At 42.3% G+C, this 6,481-nt stretch overlaps 1 long non-coding RNA gene across 1 annotated transcript; it reads left to right on the top strand.

The window, feature by feature from the left end:
- The first annotated feature begins 306 nt into the window (after nucleotides 1–306).
- Nucleotides 307–4,994, top strand: LOC121108489. Its single transcript, XR_005843029.1, has 3 exons — nucleotides 307–415; nucleotides 553–681; nucleotides 4,791–4,994. It is a non-coding gene; the product is annotated as an uncharacterized LOC121108489 (long non-coding RNA).
- Nucleotides 4,995–6,481: the final 1,487 nt, after the last annotated feature.

Consider the following 6,481-nt stretch of genomic DNA (forward strand, 5'->3'; position numbering starts at 1 on the left):
CACCCGCTTTTAGCTTGGGGATTGGACTAGATGATCTCTAGACATCCCTTCCAATCCCTTTAAGCCTGTGATTACGTGATTCTTTGAAATCTCCACGTCTTCTAGGGATCTGCACCAAGATTTTTATTGATCACCTCTATTAGGAATTGAAGACATTCATTCTGACATTTTTTGCCCAGAAACTGGATCTCCTTTGCAGGCCCTTTGATTTTATCTTATGGCAAAACTGGCTTTCAGAAGGATTTGGATTATTTTTTTCCCTTCCTCAAAAACTTCCTCTCTTGTTTTGCCCCACATTATGATGTCATCATGTACTGCAGATGTTCAGGTGCTTCCCACCAGTTCCAGGACAGTTTGTATCATCCCATGGTAAATGGTAGGACTGTGATTCCAGCCCTGAGGCAGCCAGTTCCAGGTGAGAATCTCCTCCGTGTGAGAGCTGGCTGTGGCCTGTATTCTGCTGCCAAAGAGATAAAAAAAAACCAAAAACATATTGACAATATGATTTGTGGCCTATCTCTTGGCTGCCTTTGACTGAAATTTCTGTTGAAGTTTTAGCATGTCTGGCAAGCAGCACTCAGTGATATGACTTCATCCAGGTCACGATTGTAAGCTGTTAGCCTCCTATCTTCTGGGGATGATAGACTGGACTTTGCATTGGCCATATGGGACTAATACAGGGTAAGCAAGTTTTTCTGATCACTCCTTGGCTTTCCAACCGATGAATAAGCTTGTGGATGGGTATCAGGAAGTCACAGTTGATGTAGTATTACTGCCAGTGCACTGCTGCAGCAGCGATTGGCACCTGCAATTCTGCTTTCAGCAGAAAGCTCCTCTGAGAGACCTGACAAAGTAGGCAGCTGCTTAAGGCCCTCCTTCTCCAAAGCATCCATACCAAAAGCCCACTGACGCATCGTCCTCTTAGGTAGTCTGTGCCAAGGATGCACAGAGCCTCTGGACCTGTCACAGTAGGGTGCTTTGGCCACTCAATTACAATTAGGCTCACACTGACCCTCAATGCAATTAGCTCCTAGGATTGCCCTTGTCTCTCCAGAAATGCAGGTGGTTTCTGCCCCTTTTTAACTTGATGACATTAGGGTACATTGGACACCTGTGTTCACTAGGAACTTATACTCCTGTAGCTCTGGTATGCCATTCCATAGAATTGAAACAGTCCAAAAATCCAGCTGTTCCTTCCCTCTGCCTAGCTAGAGGCAGGATCCCTCTAGTCCTGTTATTGCATTAGTTACTCACTTCACAAAGGTCAGTAGACTTTCTTCATATTGCCAAAGTCGACCAGCCAGCTCATCCACCTTCATTTTTTCTCCGTCTTTGCAGGTCATTACAGCTAGTGTAATGGTATATGACTAGAGCATACACCATATAAACAGCGACCACATAGGTTGCATCTACTTGACATCATTTGGGTCTTGGAATAACTGCTCATTGTCTAGGTCAATATTATACACCATTTTCATGCTAATTTCTTCAGCACTTGATACCTTTCTCCACAGTGATCCACTTGTTTAGGTAATATACCAAATATTCCATGAAGAAATATCTTTCCTTCACAACAGGCAAGAGTAGTGTCCATGAAGTAGTTGTATCCCTTTTCTAATTGCTTTGTCAGTGCTATCTTCACTAGAAATTAATCCCAGCTGCCTGTCTTTGCTGCCCACTAAGTCCAGGCTCCTGGCCCCGTTTCCCCAGCAATGGAGGAAGCAAGTGACAAAGTGCTGCTTAAACAATGGCTGAAATATTTTCACATCTTGCAGCTCACCTGTGGTTAGGGTCCAGAGAGTTTTTGTCTCTTTCATGAGTTCTGCCTCTTCTTACTCCCATTCTTGTGATGACCCTACTTCATCTTCATCTTCATCTTCATCATCTTCATCTTCATCATCTTCATCTTCTTCCATTTCTGGATAACCTGGCAGCTCATGGCTTGGGTAGATATACTCTCAGCAGGTAAAAACTTGTCTGAATGGCTGGGCCCTGAGACTGGTCATGGTGGAGTTAAATCCAGCTGGCAACCAGACATGAGTGGCATTCCTCAGAGGTCAGTACTGGGGCCAGCCCTGTTTAATATCTTTATGGGTGATCTGAATGAGGGAACTAAATGCACTGCCAGTAAGTAGGTTTGCAGATGACAGCAAGCTGGGAGGAAGTGTTGATCTGCCTGAGGGTAGGAAGGCCCTACAGAGGGATCTGAATAGGCTGGGACAGTGGGCTGAGGCCAGTGAGATGAGCTGTGACAAGACCAAGTGTCGGGTCTTGAACTTCAACTGCAACAACCTCATGCATTTCTACAGGCTTGGGGCAGAGTGATTTTAAAGCAGTGCAGAGGAAGTAGACCTGTCCCTGGATGCATTCAAGGCCAGGCTGGATGTGGCTCTGGGCAGCCTGGTCTGGTAGTCAGCAACCCTGCCCATGGCAGGGGGATTGAAACTAGATGATCTTTGTGGTCCTTTACAACCCAGGCCATTCTATGATTCTGTGATTCTATGATTCTATGATTCTATGTTATTGACAGCCAGCTGAACATGATCCAGCAGTGTGGCAAGGTGGCCAAGAAGGCCAATGGCATTTTGGCTTGTATTAGAAATGCCAGCGGGAGCAGTGTAGTCATCAACCCTGTGTACTCAGCACTGGTGAGACCACACCTTGAGTAGTGTTCAGTTTTGGGAGGTTGTAGTGAGGTGGGGTTTGGCCTCTTCTCCCACATAACAGTGATAGGATGAGAGGCAATGGCTTCAAGCAGCACCAGGGAAGGTTCAGGTTAGACATTAGGAAAAATTTCTTCAAGAGAGAAATCCGGCACTGATTTCCAGGCAGTCACTGGAAGTTTTCAAGAAAAAAGTAAATGTGGCACAGAACGACATGGTTTAGTTAGCATGGTGGTAGTGGTTTCATGGTTGGACTAAATGACCTTAATAATTCTACGATTCCTATCTTAGTAGAAATTTCTTTTTATTGTAAGCAAGCTGACTTTCACAGCAGCTGTTTTGTTTTTTGTATAGGAGCAACTGATATTGGCACAGGCTGGTTCTCTAGTTCACCTGCAAAAGCCTGTCACAGGAACTTGGGCAGCAGCAGGGCCTGTTGTAGTAGCTGAAGCAACCTCAGGGACTGTCACAGGAGCTGAAGCAACTATATGGTCTGCTGTAGGGGTTGGAGCAGACCCAGATGCATTTTCTTCCTTCTGAGGACGTTGAATAGTGCTGGTTACTTTCAGTAGACACCATCCGAGTCCCAGTACAGTGCAGTGAGCTGCAAACAACTGGCATACATTGTAAGATATTCTATCATATTTTTAGGATTTTGCACTTGTTCAAGGCTAAATTGCAAATCATGCAAAGGTGAAATTTGTTCCTTCAAGCCTCACCACCAGTAACAATCCTGCCTTAGAGAAAATCTCTGGATGGTATTTAAAGTAGATAAATAAAAACAGGAACACATGCAGAAGATAGCAATTGTAATAATAGGCAATCTTACTATTGTTAACATACATAGTATACAGACGTACATACATGTGTATGTATATAATGTATATATAATATATATATGACAGCTGCTCCAAAAGCCTGCCATGTTATTATGTTGAACCACACTGTCAGAGGTGGATGTTGGTGATTTGGCAGTAGGGGCCGAACTTTCTCATCAATATTCCATTACATTTTTTTGCCGTGTGACAGATGGCAGCATATGGGCAGTCTGACAGAATGGCATCTGACATGGAGGTGTGGGTGGAGTAAAGGTGTGGAATTGAATTCCTCCATGTGGAATAAATGGCACCCATTCACATTCACTGACACTTGTTGAACATTTATTGAGACCAAATAGTGGACATGAGCACAGTGCGGCAGTGGGTGGTATGTTTTGGCAGTGGTGACATCTGTAGTGAGCCACCTCTGCTGACGCACATTTTTACCAGCACAGCAATGTGTATTTGGAACGAAAAAAGGATTAATAAATGCAGAGTAAATATGTTTTCCACCCCCTCCCTCCTCCACATATTTAAATAGTCTTTTTAATTTTTAAAATATTTTTTTAATTATTATTTTTTAAATCTTTGAATTAAATTGGGGAATAATACAATTAATTCCTTCTTTTTTCCTTTTTGTTTCTTCTTCTTCTTCTTCTTTTTTTTTAAATTTTCTTTTAATTTTCTTTTTGGATTCAACACCATTTACCTTCAAAATGTACAGCATTACCAGAACCATCTCAGCTCTATGTGTGCCTATATGGAAGCAATTCCATTGGAAAAGCTTAACAGGGTTCTTCCATATACCTCCTTTTCAACAGGCCTTCAGCAGGTTGTCCATAATTTTAAAGGGTAAAGATCTTTTCTCTTATCTTGTACACCAGGACAACAAAATGGAAACATTATATAAGCAAATAAAATTTGTATTCTACTCAGTTTCACTGCTCAGTTTTTAGAGTTTTAGAGTCTTTATCAAGATACGGACAAAAACTTTTGCAGATCTGGGATCTGTGAACTTAACTCCAGAAAAAATGCATAGAGAAACTAATGTAAAAGGAAGCCAGGAAATGGGGACAGAGGCTGCTAAATTTACCAGGCACTGTAAAAACAATTTCCCAATAAACTCAGTGAGACACCAGAGGGGTATTTCATGTCTGTTCATGTCTGTATATCCAAGGTTAACGGTGTGTCCTTTTTTCTTTTATGCATAAGCTGTATTACATGATGTGGAAAAATGCAGACTTTGTACCTCAAGACTTGAACTACTATTCCCTTTTTTTTTTTTTTTTTTTTTTTTTTTTTTTAACAGGATTCAGAAGCAAAGAAAGAGCTGGGGCTGGTTTTATGCTTTAGCTCTGCTGTGGACATATATCCTCATGCATTTGGAACTCCAGGGTCACTGGAGACACTCTTGCCGTATACAGAAGGGAAAAGAGAATGTTCTTCCTTTAGACTAATTAAAAAAGTACATGGAGAAAATACTTTGGCCACCAGAATACACCTGGAGTACTGTGTCCTGTTCTGGGGACCCAGCACAAGAAAGACATGGAGCTGTTGGAGTGGGTCCAGAGGAGGGCTGAAGCACCTCTGTTTGGACAGGCTGAGAGAGCTGGAGCTTTTCAGCATGGAGAAGAGAAGGCTCCAGGGGACCTTATAGTGGCCTTCCAGTATCTGAAAGGGGCCTACAGGAAAGCTGGGGAGGGACTTTTTATAAGGGTGTGTAGTGTCAGGATGAGAGGAAATGGCCTTAAACTGAAAGAGGATAGATGTAGGCTAGATATTAGGAAGAAATTCTTTACAGTGAGGGTGGTGAGACCCTGGAACAGGTTGCCCAAATTGGCTGTGAATGCCCCCTCCCTGGAAGCATTCAAGGACAGACTGGATGGGGCTCTGAGCAACCTGGTGTAGTGAGACGTGTCCCTGCCTGTAGCAGGGGGGTTGGAACTAGGCGATCTTAAAGATCCTTTTCCTCCCAAGCCATACTATGATTTTATGATTCTATAAAACCTAGCAGCATATATTTATAAACAAAATCTCCATGTGTATTGTTCCCCTTTCAGTCCTCTCTTTGGATGATGCACTTGGGACAGAGATGGCTAGTATGTACTCCAATTACAAATGAAGACAGCAGTCCTGCTAATTAGATTGCATATGTCATAAGAACAGTTATTAAAGTGTCCAGGAACTCACAGCATCTTCTGCCATTAGCAGAGAATAACTACTGAGATTGTATCTTTCCTTAATAAATTTCAGTTAAAGCTCAATTTTAATTAGAAAACCCAGGAGAATTAGGACCAATTCATTCTTGTTCTGCATGTGGTCGAGCTGATCACAATCCAAGAAATGGACTAAGTCTGAACAAAGGACTACAAAATAAATGTGCGCAGGCAGCTCTGGATTAGCCATGGTTAGATTACCAGTGCCTAGTGTCACAAATAAGGAAGGTGCTCAATTCTCTCAGGCTCTGCTCTCCATGTTACTTCTTACTCAGTCTTTGTTCTGGACGGGAATCAGTTTAAAAGTTCTTCTTTTTCCCCTGAAGCTGGTATATCCAATATGTATTTTTAGCCTAATTTACATACACTTTGTATGATCTATGCCTCTGTTTTTGCAAAGCTTTCTCTATTTCAAACTCAACCATATTCTCTAGAATGATAGAGTCAACTGTTTCTTTTTCAGAATTGTTTTAATTAACTTTTATTTACAGTCCATTAGCAAATGGCTTCAGAATGCACATTTCATGGATCTTCTTTCCTTTTAGTTTATCCATGAGTTTCTTGTTCATCTAAGCAGGCCTCCTGCCACCCTTCACTGATATATTACTCTTAGGGATGCGGTGATCTTGGGCTTGGAAGAAGTGGTGTTAAAGAGCCAGCCAGCTTTCATGGGCCTCTTACCTTCTAACTCTCTAGCCCATGGTATACCTCCAAATAGGTCTTTAAAGAGGTCAGAGTCATCTCTCCTGAAATCCAGGATAGCAATCCCACTTACAGCTTTGCT

The sequence above is a fragment of the Gallus gallus genome, chromosome Z (genome assembly GCF_016699485.2).
Source record: "Gallus gallus isolate bGalGal1 chromosome Z, bGalGal1.mat.broiler.GRCg7b, whole genome shotgun sequence".
Taxonomy (NCBI): Eukaryota; Metazoa; Chordata; class Aves; order Galliformes; family Phasianidae; genus Gallus; species Gallus gallus.